We start from the raw sequence: 19,957 nt of genomic DNA, 5'->3' as shown, positions 1-19,957 counted from the left end.
TGCTCTGCGGGGAGCCTGCTTCTCCCTCTCCCACTCCCCCTGCTTGTGTTCCCTCTCTCGCTGTGTCTCTCTCTGTCAAATAAATAAATAAAATCTTTAAAAAAAAAAAAAGTCATTAGTCCTTATCCGCCCTTCCCTGCTAAATGATTATTTTCCATAACACACAATTTCTTAGGAATGCAACTTTTACATTATTAAACTGAACAGATTATACAAATAATTCTCTCTAAAATGTTTGCTATAGAATCCAACATTTTATGAAGAGAAAGCATTACATTGGAAGAAATAACGAGCTTTCGTAGCTTTTTGGAAGTCAAGGAAGTCTTTAAACCAAATCACATTTAACGAAGCAAAAAAGAAAAATAATTCTCAAAGGCGCACATACACATACTGGCAATTTGATTATCTCCCTTTCTTCTCACATATTTTTATTTTTATATTTAGAAATAAATTGCCAACTTATAATATTATTTGAATAACAAAATAGAAACAGTTATATTAAGTAAATGGAAAGGAATATTTAAAGTCTATTAGGTATTCCTGTACTAAAGGTTTACTACAATTCATATAAAAAGGCCATTATGCAAATTTAGTATTTCTCACTGAGCAATGCCGAGTAGATATTGCTGCTATGTTGTTTTACTTTTGAAGTGTTTATATTTTCTTAATAAAAGAATGTTAAAGTATACAGCATAATAGCTACATATTAAAATATAAAAGAATGACATATTCAATTCTATGAATATTATTGGTGGGCCACTATTTTATGTGTTCATATTTTATACTCCAACTGAAGTCAATGGATATAGATCATTTGCTACCCTGACATCATGAAGATATTTTCCTGCATTGATAATTGTGTCTTTTGCATTTAGGTCTTTAATCGACCCAAACTTGACTTTATGTGTGAATAAAGTAATATTTTGATTTGTTGTTCATATGGATACATTTGAACTGAACAGTATTTATGGAAGAGATTGTTCATCCTCCACTAATCTTCCATGCCATCTCAGTCACATATATGTCTGAATACCTATACATCTGCTTTTGGGCTCTCCATTTTATTTCATTAGTCTATCTCTGCACCCAGACCACATTACCTTAATTATTACAGATTCATAAAAAGTCTTAATATCTAATAAAGCAAGTCTTTGCTCTGATTCTTCTGTTTCAAGACTGTCTAGTTATTAGCACCCTCTTAAATTTACATATAAATTTTAGAATCAGCTTATTAATTTCTATGGAAAGAAAATGCTGTGATTTTGACTAGAATCATTCGAGGGCAAAATCAATTAATATAATTTATCTTTTAATTCATTTAGGTATTGTTTAAGTTCTTTCAATAAATTTTAAAATATTTCTCACAGAGTTCTTGAACATATTCTGTCAAATATGTTTTTATGTAACTTGTAGGCTTGGTGTTATTATAAATGTTATCTTCAAACTTTTTTGTTTGTATTCTTACTATTTATTACTGTTATTTAGGAACATAATTTATTTTACTATACAGATTTTTATTTAGCAACCTTTTCTTACTCTTCTACAAATTTATATGATTTGCAAATTAGTTTTTAATTCTTTATTCTTTCCAATCCTTACACACTTACTTCTTTTTCTTGTCATCATGCACTAGTTAGAAAAACTGGTAAAATAGTAAATGAAAGAGGTAATTGTGGGGCGCCTGGGTGGCTCAGTCGTTAAGCATCAGCCTTCGGTTCAGGTCATGATCTCAGGGTCCTGGGATTGAGCCCCACATCGAGCCCCACATGGAGACCAGCACCAGGCTCCCTGCTCGGCAGGAGGCCTGCTTCTCCCTCTCCCACTCCCCCCTGCTTGTGTTCCCTCGCTCGCTGTGTCTCTCTCTGTCAAATAAATAAAATCTTTTAAAAAAAAAAAAGGAGGTATTGCTTGGAATCTAGGTCTTCTTCCTGAATTCAGAAGTAGAGCCTTCTCATTGTGTTCTCACTGTGTATAAAGTTTACTGTTGATTTTCAGTCACATGAAGGAAGTTCCCCTCTGCTTCTAATTTGTCAAGAACATCAACATCAATGGACATTATATTTTAATAAGTACCGTTTTTGCAATTGTTGAGGTATTTTATGATCTTTAATTTTATAATATGATAAATTATATTAACTTTCCCATATTAATACTTTATCTTCCTGAAGTAAAATCAACTTTGTCACATGCATTATATCATTTATACTTTATATATGTTCTAAATTCTTTTTGCTAGTATATTAACTTATGATTTTTGCTTCTATGTTTCATAAATAAATTTTGCTCATATTTTTCTTTCTTTACTATCTTTGTTGCATTTTGGCATTAAAATTACACTAGCCTCGGGGCTCCTGGGTGGCTCAGTCATTAGCCACCTTCGGGTCAGGTGATGATCCCAGGGTCCTGGGATTGAGCCCTACATCCGGCTCCCTGCTCTGCAGGAAGCCTGCTTCTCCCTCTCCCACTCCCCCCTGCTTGTGTTTCCTCTTTCGCTGTGTCTCTCTCTGTCAAATAAGTAAATAAAATCTTTAAAAAATAATTGCACTAGCCTCATAAATAAGTTTTTAGTGCCCTGAAAAAGTATGGTTAAGTTTGCAAAAATTTGTTACTTTAACACTGGTTTGAACTTGTTGATAGAGACTCTGCGCTTGGAATTTTCTTAGTGGAAATATTTTTTACTACTGATTCAGTTTTCTAGTAATTATAGGACAATTCAGACCTTCCAATTCTTCTTTAAGTAAATTTGCTTATATATTTTTTTCTTGAAATTTGTCAACTTAGTTGAAATGTTTTAATTTATAGCATAAAGTTTTCATAAACCTTCCGTAAATATTAAAAATCCCAGAAACACCCAAATGAGTTATAACTTATGTCCACACAAATATCTGCATGTTTGTAACAGTTTATAACAGTTTTATTCGTAATTGCTAAAACCTGGAAGCAAGTAAGATGTCATTCAATAGGGGAATGGATAAACTGTGGTATATCCATACAATGGCATATTTCTCAGCAATAAAAATAAAGGAGCAATCAAGCCATGAGAAGACATGGAGAAAAGTTAAACGTATATTGGTAAGTGAAAGAATTCAATCTGAGAAGGCCACATATCATATAATTCCCACTATGGGACATTCTGGAAAACACGAAACTATAAAGAAGGTAAAAAATCAGTGGTTGCCAGAGGTTGGGAGAGGCAGAGAGAGGGATGAATAGGTAGAGCACAGGGGGTTTTTAGAGCAGTGAAATTCTGTATGATACTGTAGTGTGGACACATATAATATATTTAAACATTTGTCAAAACCCACAGAATACATAACAAACACAAAGAGTGAACTCTAATATAAACTATGAACTTCAGTTAATAATAATGTATCAATATAGGCTCATCAATTGTAACAAATGTTCACAATAATGCAAGATTTAATAATAAGGAAAACTACACACAGGGGAGAGAATGGGTATATGGGAATTCTCCATATTTTCTGCTTAATTTTCTGTAAACTAAAACTGCTAAAAAATAGCCTATTGATTTAAAAATAAATAAATATTTTATTAATTTACCCTTGTCATATGATGTTTCCTAGCTTCTTTTACAACTGCATCAACCTTTAAACATATTTTTCCATTACTATATTACATTTTTATAATGATGGAATCCACAGCTGTCTAAGTCCTGGACCTAGTTTCTTCTTTTACAAACTCTTTATGTACCATTAAAACACTACATTTTTCCTAATTGACTTATTTTTATGGGTTATTACTTTGAGAGACAGTTTTAAGGAATACTCTCATTAATGTTGGTTTCCTTTATGAATAACCATTTTTTTAAATTAGAGTTTTATTATTTTTGGCAAACGGTGATGTTTTTCAACGTCAATAACATTTGCTCAGCACCAGCTGCACCAACTCAGGTAATTCTTACCTACCTCAGTGTACACTTGTCTAAAATGGTCAATTTAATAAATGTATTTATTTATATTAACACTGTGGTCACATAAACCCATCAGAGCAGATATTCCACAACTTTAGATAAGTTCCATAACCCTGACTTATTGGTATTTTCCCCATGATCTTGGGAAACAGAAAAGAACCAACTTAGACAATTTTTAAAAAGCATATGTCTCAGGACACACTGACTGTTCTATGTTCTCTTTCCTTTTGAATGCAACCCATCTGCCCAAAGATGAGAGCTTACATATATATAGCCCTCGGGTTGCCTAAGAGAATCTGGCTGTGTTTTACTTGAGATGTTAGGTTAATATGATTTTCTTAAACTTCATAATTCAATCCACCTTTTTTATTCGGGGCAGAAATTTTTCCCTTGAATTCAAATGATCTACAAAGTTGAAGGAAGTTGTAAGTTCAATTCTTTTGTATTGACTTAAGCAACGAGTTGGAAATATCAGGCTGACTTTATGATATTCTCTGTAATTAAGTAGAAAAGTTATTTTCTGATATTAGTTATAATTATTTCCTAGTATTTGATTAGTATTTTGTCCTTTGTTTATTTAATTTGTGGGAACTATATGCATTAAGGGCATAGGGAAAAAAAATTTTTTTTAAAGATTTTATTTATTTATTTGACAGAGAGATGGAGAGAGAGCACAAGTAGGCAGAGTGGCAGGCAGAGGGAGAGGGAGAAGCAGGCTCTCTGCTGAGCAGGGAGCCAGATGTGGGGCTCGATCCCAAGACCCCAGGATCATGACCTGAGTCGAAGGCAGCTGCTTAACCGACTGAGCCACCCAGGCGCCCCGGGAAAAAAACTCTTAATACATAAATTTTGAGGTTTAGTTTAGAATTGCAAGATTTTTTATTTAGGATAAACTTGAAACTAATTAAATTATTTCTCCTTCAAATTCCAAAATATCAAGAGCTATAATACTAATGGGAAGAAATGATGAAAATAGTCTTTTCTTCTTTTTCTGGGGTTGTGCCCATGTTTTGGAATTCATTGTATTTTTTTACCTATAGATCTTGGGCACAGAATTTCTACTATTTAGCTATTTGCTAATAAAATTAGTTGTCAAAGTCTGGAGCAGGCATTTTTTTTAATTTTCCCGAAAAAAAAAAGAAATGACTCCTAGTTCTGTACTTACCTTTGTAAAATGTACTCCGGAATTCAATCAAATTCTACACACACAAAAAAAAAAAATCTAAAAATTAAATGTCTACATTAGGTCAGTTGCTTAGGAATAGTTGTAGAATTACCATGATTGAATCTGTCAGGTCTAAACAGGAGGAGAACCCAGACCAAGTAGTTTAATAGAGGACATTAATATGGACCACTAGCGTTGCAAAGGAAGAGGAAGATCTACAAGACAATCAGAGAATGAAGAGGACACCCAGTGTTTCACATCAACACCCAGAGATTAGTGTCAGTCAAAATTTAGTCTAGAGTTGGAGAGACAAAGGAGACAATGAAGCTGCAAAAGCTTGAGACTACAGAACATGCAGACAGAAGCTGGAATCACAGAGGAACAACCACTCATGGAAGCAAGGCCCATTTGGGAACTGGGATCACGGCAAGGATTAGCTCAACAGAAATTGTGGCCACAGAGAGAAGGTCTGCTAGAAAGAGATGGAATTATGGAGACTCAATCTATACCAAAAATGCAGCTCAAAGCCAGGAAAGAAGACAAGGAAGTAACCTGGCTTCTCTCCCGTTGTGCTCCATTTTTTTTTTAATTTTGTCTCCCATTAGCGCTATCTATCCAGAAAACAATTGGCAAACGGGGTGTGGAAAATCACGTTTGTGAGAATCAGGACCCTGAGACACTGAACAGAAGAGAAACAAATTAATCTTTTCTCAAGAGTGAAGTAGTTATGATTTGGGGAAATTTGGCAGAAATTTTACAAGTAAGGACTAAGAAAAAAGTAAGAAATGCAGGGTTGGAAAGTTTTATAGTGACTATCAGTAACATTATAACAGACCAAATTATTTACATGATTAGTGTTTATATCAAGTTTTATGGCAAAGAACAAAAGTCTCATAAATGTTTTAAAAATATCTATGAGCTCTTGAACCAGTAGGAAATCTTACTTTATGAAATTCTTGGCAAATTTCTTATAACACTTATTGATGTAGATGATGTGCCATGCATAGGGCTATCCATGCACTTTCTTATTTAATCCTCACAAAAGCTCTATGAAGTGGATACTATTGTTGTCATTTTGCAGATGAAGGGAGGACTAATTGTCTGAGGTCACAGTGGTAGTAAGTGGGAGAATTCCTATTCAAAGCCCTGTTTGCTGATCTCTACACTCTGTCTTGGTCACCATGTAATTCTGCCCCAGTCAGTGCTGGTCTGATGAGGCGTCATTATGTGTTATTCATAATCACCTTTCTGAGCAGATGGCTCTCTCCCACTTCCACAAAGCTGGCTCACAATAATGATGGTTAAAATTAAATAGGTGTTTTATATCCAACCCATACACAGAAGATGAAATCATCCCTGCTTATGTGACCAATGATCTTCTAAAGGCTATATGTACATTTTTATCTCTTTAATAATCTGTAACTACTCTGTTATTCTATAAGATGGCTAAGGGGATAGGTAGACTGAAGCAGAGAAGGAAGGCATTCCTCTATAGGAGGAATCATCTCTTGACCCAAGGCAGCTTCCAAACTTCCTTAGCCTCCAGAACCTTGCCAGGTTTGCCTTGCCAGTCCAAAAGTGGACAAGCATTTGGTGGTCAACGTTGACACACATCGCTACCTTTTCCTGGTCAAAGGAGGCTTATCTGATGACCATGTCCACATCCTGCCCATCGGACATGACCAGTCAGTGATCGAGCTTTCAGCAAGATGGTGGAAGAGGTGAAGAAATATAAGACTACACTGAGACAGCTCTGCAAGAGTCAAGGAAGTGGAGTGTTCTATTTTAGAGACATTATAAGAGCTACCATTTTTGTGCCACTCAGCCACTGCTCTGCTAATGACATTAAGATGCCTACGTTACCCAGGCACAGGGAGAACAGATGGAGCTAGCTGTTGGAAATCCAGAGCTCTCTGACATCAAGCCCATTGCACAGCCAAGAGGAATGTATTTTTATGTTGAAATTGACAGAGGAAAGAAGCTTTCCTACAAAATTAAAAAAAAAAAAAAATTTCCCTTGCAGTTAAAAAGCGAGGTCCTGGCCCGTGAAGCCATTCTTCATATTCCTGACCAGTCTGACTAGAGGCAGTGCCAGATGAGCAAGGAAGAGACCACCCTGGCTCACAGCTTCTGGAGAAACCTTGAGCCCTTTGACTTCATTCTGGATGACTGAGCAAAGGGAAAAGTGCTTTATGAACTTCACAGGAAGTAGTAGCAACCTGTTTGTAAAGAAACCAATCTCTAGGGCCTCCCGCAGAAACCACCTGCAGCAAAGAGGCCTGATATTGAACGTTCTCTGGAAAAAAATCACATTGTAGGATGAACATCTTATGTTAAAAGCATGTCTGTCTGTCATCCAGCTCCAAGTACAGACTGTGTTTACCAACATTTTCAAAAAAGTATCTAAATTCTTAAATTAAATCCAAATGCTTTTCTGTGAAAAAAAAAATGAATCATGAGTAGGGGCAAGACAAATTCTGCTATTTTTGCTTTAGACCAAATTAGATAAGTATCTGGTGGGTTGATTACTTATTTATTTATTATTTATTATTAATTACTGATGCACTGTGTGTGTGTGTGTGTGTGTGTTACAGGGAAGGGTGCAGTATGCTATTACCGAATTCTTTCTCAAAACTGCATAAGCCAATGGCATTTTAGAACCTTATTTTTAACGTGTATCAGTACTCAGAATAATAATATATGTTAGTATATGGGCTATAATAATATTAGTATATATGCTATATACTAATCAAATTTAATCCTTATATATTCCTTTATAATGCTAGCCAGGTTATGCTGAACATGTTTCTTGAAGAAATATACCTCAAAAAAAAAAAAGTAAAGAGAGGAGCATCCTTTCAGCATCATGAAAATATATTTTCTATTGGTAGGGCCAGCATGGCATTGGGTAAAGGGCACTTGTCAGGGATTCAGGTGTCCCACCTCCGCTCCTCCTTCACTCTGTAACCTTGGACATGTTACTTAGCCTCCATTGTTCACAGTCATTTCTCCATAGAGAGAGGCAACTACTTCCTGCTTTTCTGCCTCAAACACACGTGAGGTAGGAAAATGTAAAATGAGATGACTGCTGTTATTATACTTTGCAAACTAAAATGATACACAAATTCAAGTTATAAAAATTCCCCTGAGTTTTTCCATGCTGCCCTAGATACACACTCATGTACTAAAATGATTTCCTACACAGACAGAAACGCACACACACACACAGGCTTGAGAAACAAGTGCCGCGCCCTGTATATGATGCACACTTATATGTTAGAATGTATGAATCACGAGCGCTGTTGGAAGGGCAGGGAAACAAGACCCTAAGTTGGATAGACTGCAGCAATTACCTTGGCTTCTATCTTACTGATCATCTCTCTTACCATGTTGTTAAACAAATAGCAGAGGAAGGAGAATGGTGTGCCATTCGTTCACTGCTAGGAAAGGCATATCTGGCAGAAAATGAAATTAAATTATCAAACTACATTGTGGGCCCCTAAAGATTTCTCTTATTGATATGAAGGGGAAAACCTCACCATTTCATTTCAACTTAGAAGAATATGGGACAGTACTTCCTCACATAAATCACAAAAAGAACTTTACCACGATTGACTTCTAGAAAAATAAAAAGAAATGTGAAAATTATCATAAAGAACAGAACTGAGTTCACTATTATTTTAAATAATAGTTCTCTATACAAGATAATTCTACTACTGAAAATGAAAGAAATATGATATTTTTGACTTGGAGGATTAAAATCCAGCTAATTTACTGTCCTTTTTATCGAAAACAAAAGCTTAAAATGTCATGCCCCGTGGTTGAATTATTGGACTATCTTTGCTGTAGCTATTGACAAACAACTTTATCATTACTAATTTTGCTTGGTTTTTTTTCATTGTAATTAAACTTACTTTTTATAAATTTTGATTCCAATATGGTAACATATAGTGTTATATTAGTTTCAGGTGCACAATATAGTGATTCAGCAATTCTATACATTACTCAGTGCTCATCATGGTAAGTGTGCTCTTAATCCCCATCACCTAGTTCACCCATCTCCCCAGCCACCTCCCCCTGGTAATCATCAGTTTGTTCTCTATAGTTAAGAGTTTAGTTTTTTGTCCCTTTTTTCCTTTGTTTGCTTGTTTTGTTTCTTAAATTCCACATATGAGTGAAATCTTAAGATCTTTGTCTCTCTCTGACTGACTTATTTCACTTGGCATAATGCTCTCTAGCTCCATCCATGTCATTGCAAGTGACAAGATTTCATCCTGTTTTATGGCTGAGTAATATTCCATTGTATATACATACCACCTCTTCTTTATCCATCTATCTATCCATGGACACTTGGGCTGCTTCCATAATTTGGCTGTTGTAAATAATGCTGCAGTAAACATAGAGGTGCATATATCTTTTTGAATTAATGTTTCATATTCTTTTGGTAAATATCCAGTAGTGGAATTATTGGATCATATGGTGATTCTATTTTTAACTTGTTGAGGAACCTCCATACTGTCTTCCACAGTGGCTGCACCAGTTTGCATTCCCACAAACAGCACACAAGAGTCCCTTTTTCTCTACATCCTCGCCAACACTTGTTGTTTCTTGTGTCTTTGATGTTAGCCATTCTGACAGGTTTGAGGTAATATCTCATTGTGGTTTTGATTTGCATTTCCTTGATGATTAGTGATTTTGAGCTTCTTTACATGTGTCTGTTGGCCATCTGGATGTCTTCTTTGGATAAGTTTGCTTGTTTTCTAGTTTTCTTTTTATACATGCCAAAGATCAGTCTTTCTGATTGTCTTTATTTTAGGAACTACTTTAAGGAAAATTTCCATCGACTCATTTCTGTGTTGGTCTTAATTTTCTTCCTGATTTCCTAAAGGATGTTAGTTATTCTTTTTCCTAAATTCTGAAATAAAATATGTCACACACTAAGTAAAGGGCATCGTATCAGAAAAATACTGTATGTGAATAGACAACAACACCTTAGACTTCAGAACATCTTTGGTGCATAAAGGAGAAACATAGTTAAATAGATTTGGCTACATGAAAATGATAGCTATTGATTTGGAAGTGCTGGTTATCCTATTTTATTCTGGTATATGTCTTAAAGTGACAGAGGTTTGCTTTTGTCTTGTGTAATCAACCTATATTTATATTATGAATAAACACTGACAAACTTTTGTGCAGAATAACGTGACTTATTTGGTACTGATACCAGGTTTCTAGATGGTAGAGCTGAATGGGTCTAAGGGCTGACAGTAGGCCTTGGAGAAGGATAAAACCATCTTTTATTTTCAGAGGACCAGAATGTCTGGGATGAAGCACAGGTGAGTCATTGTTTGTTCTAAATACAGCACTGTCTATTTAATTAGTAGAGGAAAAAATGTTCACTGATAACTTAATAATTTGTCAATTTTTATTTTAGATATTATTGTGAGTTTTCATCCTTTTCTATATTTTATAGACATATGTGTCACCAGAATGATGATTAAAGTATAGATTCAAACCCAAATAGAGAATAAAGAGTAGAATATCCTTAAAGAATGCAAAATTCTAGTTATTGAGATATGCAAGGAATCATTTAACTTTAGACTCGAGGGCCCCTGTCTAGCCCCGGCAGGGTCGTGGGTGCGGCCGAGGCGGGAGCGGCCCAGAAGGAGGTTGGCGGAGTCCTGCCCTTTGAGGAACTGCTGCTCCTCAGAGCCAAGTCCCTCCTCGAGGTCCATGTTTGGGCACCACGGGCTCCGCGGTGCGATCAGATGAATGACACCATAGCAGAGTTAGCCGAAGAACGCCCTCAAGTTCCTTTTGTGAAGTTGGAAGCTGAAACTGGTCCTTAATGTAGAGGCTGCTTTCAGGAAACAGGCCTGAGTGATGGAAGAGAGAAAGGGCCCACAGCGACCCCCTGGCTGAACTCAGGCCCATCAGGGGACCCGCCTCAGGATATCCATAGGCCCTAGCTGACCAATGGGCTACTTCCAGCCAGGCACAGTCACCAAAAAAGGGAGAATTCCTATGTCCCATACCTCCTCACCTTCCCACTTTAACTACAGCCCCCACCCACAGCCTCCTGGCACACGGCCTCTCCTCTGCGGTCCTGCCCGCGGCTCCCTTGCAGTATAGTCAACAAATTTCTCTCTCCGTTTTTTCCGCCTCGGGTGAATCCTTTCACGCTCAGACCACCAGCCCCCACTCTATCATCACCGCACATTTGGGGTCCCCATCTTATCAAGACAGACACCACATTTAGACACCACACTTAAGTATCTGAAAAATATGAATTTAGTTCTAGTCCCCATCCTCCTGTTTTTCAAGATTTCTCAGAAAAATGACCTATTAGATGGTGCACATGCCCAAGTTGACCAAAAAAGTTCAGCGACTCGGATCTAGCAGCTCCTTCCCACCCAGTGGTAACAAGCATCCTAAAGAAGATCCCAACCTTCGCCTGAAGAAATGAACTCCTGCCGCCCCTTGCATGTTGTTGATGAAAGGAACTCCTCAAGAACCCCACTGCAGTTTCAGCAAGCAGATGGTGGAAATTTTTAACAAACGTAATACTCAGTTAAGCAGTTTTGATATCTTCTCAGGTGACGAAGTTTCAGAGCCTCAAAACCTATTCCAATCGGCCCACCTCTCCCCAGCTCTATGTTTCTGGAGAGCTCATAGGAGGACTTGATTGAATTAAGGAGCTGGAAGTATCGGACAAACTAGATACAATTTGCCCCAAAGCTCCCAAATTAGAGGGATCAAAATACTGACAAATAAACCTTCTGTCATGCTCCTATGGAGGGAAACTAACAGGAAGCAAAATGTGGATTCAGCAGACAAATTCTGGAAATAGGATATAGTACTGGTGTTGAATATGAGACACTTGATGTATTGGAAGCTGAAGGAGTTCAGCAGGGGTTAAAAGCTTACTCCAATTGGCCCACGTACTCTCAGCTGTCTCTAACAGGGGAGCTTGTTGGAGGTCTGGATATTGCTAAGGAACTGAAAGACAATGGCGAGTTGCCACCAATACTGAAAGGAGAGAATTAGTGAATGTTACGCTTGGTGCCCCACTGTTGCAGGAAATACTTCATCCCAGTGGGATCTCCTGACAGTTCTCAGAGGAGGGAGAGGGGCAGAGACTGCTTCCTACCCAGTTATGCTCAGTGTATTTCACAAGTTTGTGCTAAATACATGTATGTTTCATTTTTTTCACTGCACACAGAATGCAATTAATATCTTCAAATCTAATTAAAACTACTTTGTGTAAAAAAAAATAATATTTTAAAATAAAATAGGAAATTAAAGTCTGTGTATCCGTTTTCTACTGTGGCATTTCAAAGGAATTAAAACTGAGGCTTAAGACAACATTTACTTGTTCATGTTCTGTAATTTGGGCTGCCCTCCATTGGATCTTTTTTCTGCTCATTTCTCCTAGAGTCACTCATGCAGCTGCTGGCACTGAGATCTCTTCTGGGAATGGGTGGTCCAAAATGGCTTTACTCATGTGTCTAGTGGTTATCTAGGACAGCCACTGTAATTTTCCTATTCAGCAAGATATCCAAAAATTCCTATAGGGTAAAAGCAGGTATCTTAAAGCCTCTTGGGCCCAGGCATTCAAATCACACAAAGACACTTCTACCATTCTACTGGTAAAATCAAGACACAGGCCCACCCAGATCCAAGAGGTGGGAAGATAGATTCCACCTCTTGATGAGGACTGAGAAATTCACATTGCAAAGGGGCATGAATACCGGGAGGTATGACTCACTGGAGACTCTTATTGTAATAACCCATCAGTCTAGACATAAAACTATTCTTCCAGAATAATGATTATAACAACTGCTAATATGTACTAAAAAATTTACGAGTATTTAACAACTATTACACATAACATATATTAATTTTCAAACAACTCTGAGATAGGTACAATTATTTTCACAATTTTACAAATGAGAAAACAAGATCACATGGACATAAATGTATTAAAATTGTTTCAATAATTAAATATTAGGAATATGATCTCAATTCAGAAGTAGACAGACATAATTAGGACAAAAGAGAGAGGCAAGAGTTAGGCTCAACTATATGTGGGAATTCAATCTAATATAAAGGGCAGTCATTTCAAATTACTAAGATAAAGTGTACTGTGCAACAAATTATTAAGTCATCTGGTAATTGCTTAATTAAATGGATCACACACAAAATGAGCCATTTGGAAAAAAAAGTTATTCACCAAAAAGTCATTCACCAAAATGAATTCAAATAGATTGAACATGTAACTATATAAATACTAATCCTCGAAGTACTGACATAAGGTGTAAGTAATATATTAGAGTGACCAAGCACATCTAGATCACAAAATCTTAGGATAAGGCTGGCTGTGAAAACCAGAATGTCAAAAACATTATAAGTTTTTATTACATAACAATGAGCTAAGCCTCCTTAAGACTTATAAGTAATATTCTAAGTGTTTTACAATTATTATAACATTTGACATTCACACAGTTTCTATGAGGTAGTTGCTAGCATTACTCACATTTTACATCTAAGGAAACTAAAGCATAGAGTTACTCATTATCTATAGTCATATTGCTTCTAAGTAGACAAGCTAGAATAGGAATATTAGCATTCTGACTCCATAACCTGTGCCCTGCCATAAAAATATTTTTAAAGACTTATTTATTTATTTGAGAGAGAGAGAGCGGTGGGGCGGGAGAGAAGGGCAGATGGAGAGGGAAAGAAAGAATCTCAAGGATACTCCCCACTAAGCACAGAGTCCCGCATGGGGGCTGGATCTCACCACCCATGAGATCACAATCTGAGCTGAAACCAAGAGTCAGATGTTCAACCAACTGAGCTACCCAGGTGCCCCCCCCAAAAAAAATTTTTTTAAGATGTTATTTTTTTTTAATTTGATACAAAGAGAGAGCACACAAGCAAGGGGAGGGGCAGAGGCAGAGGGAGAAGCAGGCTCCCTGCCGAGCAGGGAGCCTGATGCAGGACTCAATCCCAGGACCCTGGGATCACGACCTGAGCCGAAGGCAGACGCCCAACCGACTGAGCCACCCAGGCGCCCCATAAAATATTTTTAAGTAAAAGGCCAGTAAAAGGAAATACATGTTATAAAGTAGTAGTCATGAAATAGGAAATGGATTTGTAATGGAGATAGCATAAAATGACAAAGAACCTAACAAACAAACAAACAAAAAACAATGGGAAAAAATGGGCTAAGAATAGAAATGGGAAATTCACACAGAAAAAGAGACACAAATATCCAATAGAAACAAAAAAATATGTTTGAAAGTGCTAGCAATCAAGTAAGTTCAAGCAAAATTAGGGATTATCAATGCCAGTTATTTGTCTGGAAAGCCTGAAAGTAGCGAAAAGTGCTCAGATCTTATGAAAATATGAAGAAATAACTACCCATATGCGTTGGAGGGCCTGTAAATTGGAGGATGATATGACAAAATATTCCCCAAATCAGAATGACCACATCCTGAAAACTGTAATATTTCCCATAGAAATTTATGCTAAGGAAGATACCTAAACAAATGTGCTAAGATATACATTTATCACATTGTTGTTTGTAGAATGAAGAAAAAAAGAAGAAACCATTTTAAAATTCCTCAATAAGGGACAGGGTAATAAATTTTAGAACAACCATGTCATAAAATGGACTCCTGTGCAGGCATTAAAATGGCTGATGTAAATCTATTCACACTGACATTGAAATACCCACTACCTTGTTGAAAGAAAGAAAGCAGGTTGTAAAACATTCTGTAATGTGTGCTCCTCTTAATATAAAATTGTATACATTAAAAGAGCATGAAAGGATAGTCACATTGAGGTTAATAGTAGTTGGGGTTCATAATAGTTGTAGCTGAAACACAGAGGAATTGATTTTTATTCTTTATTTCTCTATGTATTAAACTTTTTCATAAGAAGCATTCTCTTTGTAAAACAGGAAGTTTGGCTTTTTAGATGTGACAGCATGAAGATATTGGAGAATCCCCTCTCCAAAAAACAAATATAAAACTGGACAAAATTGTGATGAACAAACATGTTAGGGCTGTAAAAAGTTGACCAATAAGAAACAACAAAACAAAATTGAGCACATATATGAAAAATACAATGCTTTTTGTAAGAACAGTGGGAGTCTGTCTGCAGCCTTCTTTCCCTTACGTGCTTCCTACACACACACACAACCAGTTGACCTGGTAAGTTGGCAAGGGTGGGGCTGGCCAGGAAAACCTGCAGCCAGCTGGGGCACACTTGATCTGGAGCAGGGGGCAATAACTCAGGTATGGCAATGTTGTCAATAAAAGCAGCAAACTCATTAGGTAATGAACAGGGAAAATCTTATGCTCCTAACCTGAATTTGTAATCTCAACTGAAGGGACACCCTAAAAATGAAAGAGCCATAGACTGTAACAGGCAAAAATTGTAGCACTGTATTGTTGGGTTCATAGCATACATAGACAGAATATATATGACAATAATAGCACAAAGTAGGGAGAAGTTGTTATATTTTACTGGAATTAAATCAATATTAGCCTCACCTAGCTTGTGATAGTTGAGATGTGTATAGTATCCTTAGAGTAACCACTAAGAAAATAACTAAAAAATGTAGAGTTAAAAAAATAAATAAAAATGAAAGAGGAGACATCACTATTAACCTTACAGAAATAAAAAAGATTTATAAGGGAATACTATGAACAACCATATGCCAATAAAGTACATAAATTAGGTGAAATTGACAAAATCCAGGAAGAACAAAAACAACCAAAACTATCTCAAAAAGAATATCTAAATAGACCTATAATAAGTAAAGAGATTGAAAAAATAAATAAAAACTCCCAACAAAGAAAATCCCAGGCCCAGATGTCTTCCCTGGTGAATTCTACTGAACATTTAAAGAATTAATGCCAATTTTTCACAAACTCTTCCAAATAGAAAGGTAGGGATTACTTCTCAACTCGTTCTATGTGGTCAGTATTACCCTAATACCAAAATCAGAAAAAGATATCACAAGAAAAAAATCTATAGACTAACATCTCTTATGAATATAAGATGAGAAAACCCTCAATAAAATACTAATAACCTGAATCCAGCAACCTACAAAAAGGACTATATACCCTTACTAAGCAGAATCCATTCCAGGAATGCAAGATTTGACATCTTAAAATTAATTAGTGCAATACATCATAACAACAAGCATCAAAACAAAATCACATGGTCATCTCAATTGATGCAGAAAAATTATTTGGCAAAACTTAACATTTTTCTGCTAAAAATCCTTACAAAGTAGGAATAGAAGAGAATTTCTTTAACCTGATTAAAGGCATATATGAAAAACCCATAGCTAACATCATGCTTAATGGTAAAAGACTAAATGCATTTCTCCTAAGATCAGAAACAATACAAAGATATCCACTCTTACCAGAATAGGCAAATCTCTGCAGATGGAAAATAAATCAGTGGTTGCCTAGAGCTGGGTCAAGGAGGGATTTAGGAGGAAATGGGAAGTGTCTGCTAGTAAGTATGGGGTTTCTTTGGTGGTGACGGAAGTGTTCTAAAATTTATTGTGCTGGGCGCCTGGGTGACTCAGTTGGTTAAGCGACTGCCTTCGGCTCAGGTCATGATCCTGGAGTCCCTGGATCGAGTCCTGCATCGGGCTCCCTGCTCAGCAGGGTGCCTGCTTCTCCCTCTGACCCTCCCCCCTCTCATGTGCTCTCTCTCTCTCATTCTCTCTGTCTCAAATAAATAAATAAAATCTTTTAAAAAATATAAATAAATAAATAAATAAATAAAATAAAATTTATTGTGCTGATGGTTGTCCAACTCTGTGAATACACTAAAAACTATTGAATTGCACATTTTAAATGGGTGAAGTGTATTATATATGAATTATATCCTAATAAAGCTGTTATTTTTTAAAAGGAGAAAATAAAATAATATACTAAAATATTGATTCAATACAAAAACTGTAGCAAAGGAAGAACGAAGGGACAAAAAAAGACATAAGACATTGAAAACAAAGAACAAAATGGTAAAGATAAATCCAACTATATCAATGTCTTTTCAAGTGAATGGATTAAACATTGCAGAGATTGTCAGACTTGTTAAAAAATGATCCAGCTGTGTGTTGTCTATAAGTGACACAATTTGGGTTTAAAGACACAACTAGGTTGAGAGTAAAAGGGTGAGGAAGAACATACTAAACATACAGGAGCCATAAAAGAGCTGGGGTGGCTAATATCAGGCAAAATAGAGTTTAAGACAAAAAATATTATTAGTGACAGAGAAGGACATTTTATGATACAAGAGTCAATATATATGGAAGTTATACATGTACACACACCTAATATTAGAGTCCCCAAATACATGGACCAAATACAGACAAAACTAAAAGGAGAAACTGACAGTTCAACAATTGTAGGTGATTTCAATACTCCATTTCTCACAACTGATAGAACTGGGCAGAAAATTAATACTGATATAGAAGATTTGAACACTATCAAACAACCTAACCTGATATTTATAGAATGCTCTGCCCCAACACAGTAGAATACTCACTCTTTTCAAGAATAAACAGAACATTTCCCAGGATAGACCATAGTCTCAGTCATACAATAAGTCTCAGTAAGCCTAAAAGAATTGAAATCATAAAAAAATATATTCATTGAGCACAATAAAATTAAATTAAAAAGTAACAATAGAAAGAAATTTGAGAGATCTCAAATATTTAGAAATTAAACATCTGTAAATAATCCAAAGGTCAAATAAGTAACCACAGGGAAAATAAAAAAGTCTTACTTGAAAAACACAATGTAAAAATTGGGGAATGCAGCTAAAGAAGTGCTTAGAGGGAAATTTAGTGGTTTGAATACTTATATTAGAAAGATAGATGTAAAAGAAATTATCTAAGTTCCTACCTCAAGAAAAAAGAGAAACCCAAATTAAATAGAAAGAAGGAAAAAATAAAGACCAGTGCTGAACTCAGTGAATCAGAAAAATATAAAACCAATAAAGAAAATCAATAGAACCAAAAGTTGGTTCTTTGAAGAGTCAACAAAATTGATAAACTAAAGAGAGTGACAAAGAAAAAAAGACTTTTCTCAAAAGCCTTAAAGATTTTTGTTTGTTTTAAATAGTTTTAGATTCAGAAATAGTACAGGGAGTTTCAGTATACGCTGCACCCAGGTCCCCCTATTGTTAACATTTTATTTTATTATGGTACATCTGTCACAACTAATGAACCAATATTAGTACAATATTATTAGCTAAAATCCATACTTTATTTGGATTGCCTTCATTTGCACCTAATGTTTCTTTTCTCTTCCAGGATCTCATCCAGGATACCACATTACATTTAGTCAAGATGTCTCCCTAGGCTCCTCTAGAGTGTGATAGTTTGTCAAACTTTCCTTGTTTTTTTTTATGACTTAGATAGTTTTCAGGATTACTAGTCAGGTATTTTGTAGAATGTCCCTCACACTGATATTTTCTAATGTTTTTCTTATGTTTAGACTGTGGTTACGCATGTTGGGGAAGAAAGACCACAAACATAAAGTGTTTTTCTTATCCCATCATATCAAGAATACATGTTATCAACATGACATGGCTGAGGATTTTGACTTTGATCACCTGGCTGCAGTAATTCTTGTCAGATTAGTCTAGTGTACAGTTACTCTTTGGTGCCTCCCCAACCTCGTGCATACTATACTCTTTAGAAGAGAGTCACTATGAGCAGTCCTCACTTAAGGGGTGGGGAGTTATGCACCACCTCCTTAAGGTTGTTATACCTACACAAATTATTCATAATTCCTTAGTATGGGATATTTATCTTTTATATTTGTTTATTTGATCATTTATTTATATCAGTATGAACTCATGAGCATTTACTTGAACTTTGGGTTATAATCTAATACTACATTATTTATTTTGTTCTTCAAATCTTCCCAGCTTTGGCCATTGGGAGCTTTTCACATTGTCTCCTGTGTAACTTTGACATATTCCCATCATTTAGTCTTTTAAGTACTTTCTTACTTTCCCACAAGATCTCTGGGTTCATCTTGTATTTTCCCTGATCCAGCCCTAGAATCTACCATTTCTCCAAGGAGCCCTGGGTCCTTTCATTGGAGAATGGTATCAAAAACCAAAATCTAGATGTCAGTCTGCATGTTGCTTGTAAGATGACATTGTTTCTAGACCCTCTCAGAGGACAGAGTTAGGAAATGTATGTGTATATATACTAACCCATGTACACACATAATGGCATAATGTAAATGAGACAGATGATAGATAGATAGAGCCATCCATCGGTATCTATATTAATGTATATGTGTTTATACTGATATAGTGTCACCATCACTCATTGGGGACCACATGGTTCATTCTAGCCTTCTTCCTTAACTGTAATAATCAGTTGATTTTCAAAAAGGTGCCAAGACAATTCAGTGGAGGAAATGAGTCCTTTCAACACATGATGCTGGAACAATTAGATATCCACAGGAAAAATCTTTAAAAACTAATTTAAATTCTTACCTCACACCATTACAAAGATTAACTTAACATGGGTCATAAACATACGTGTAAAAGCCAAAACTGGGAAACAAATAATGAGACTCTTAACTATGAAGAACAAACTGAGGGTTTATGGAGGGCGGTGGGTGAGGGATGGGATAGATGGGTGATGGGTATTAAGCAGGGCACTTGTTATGATAAGCACTGGGTGTTATATGTAAATGGTGAACCACTGAACTCTACTCCTGAGACTGATATTGAACTGTATGTCAACTAACTAGAATTTAATAATAAAATAAATAAATAAATACTAAAACTATAAAAATTCTATAAGA

General features: G+C 36.0%; 2 pseudogenes; both read left to right on the top strand.

The window, feature by feature from the left end:
* The first annotated feature begins 5,448 nt into the window (after window positions 1–5,448).
* LOC123836501 (CWF19-like protein 1) lies at window positions 5,449–7,269 on the top strand (annotated as a pseudogene).
* Window positions 7,270–11,580: 4,311 nt separating this feature from the next.
* LOC123836500 (glutaredoxin-3-like) lies at window positions 11,581–12,143 on the top strand (annotated as a pseudogene).
* The last annotated feature ends 7,814 nt before the right edge of the window (window positions 12,144–19,957 follow it).

Source organism: Mirounga angustirostris, unplaced genomic scaffold (assembly GCF_029215605.1).
Source record: "Mirounga angustirostris isolate CCGP_5_RB_7025 unplaced genomic scaffold, mMirAng1.0.hap1 SCAF_8, whole genome shotgun sequence".
NCBI lineage: Eukaryota > Metazoa > Chordata > Mammalia > Carnivora > Phocidae > Mirounga > Mirounga angustirostris.
Note: the sequence above shows the minus strand (reverse complement) of the source record. Positions and strands in the feature narration are given on the sequence as shown.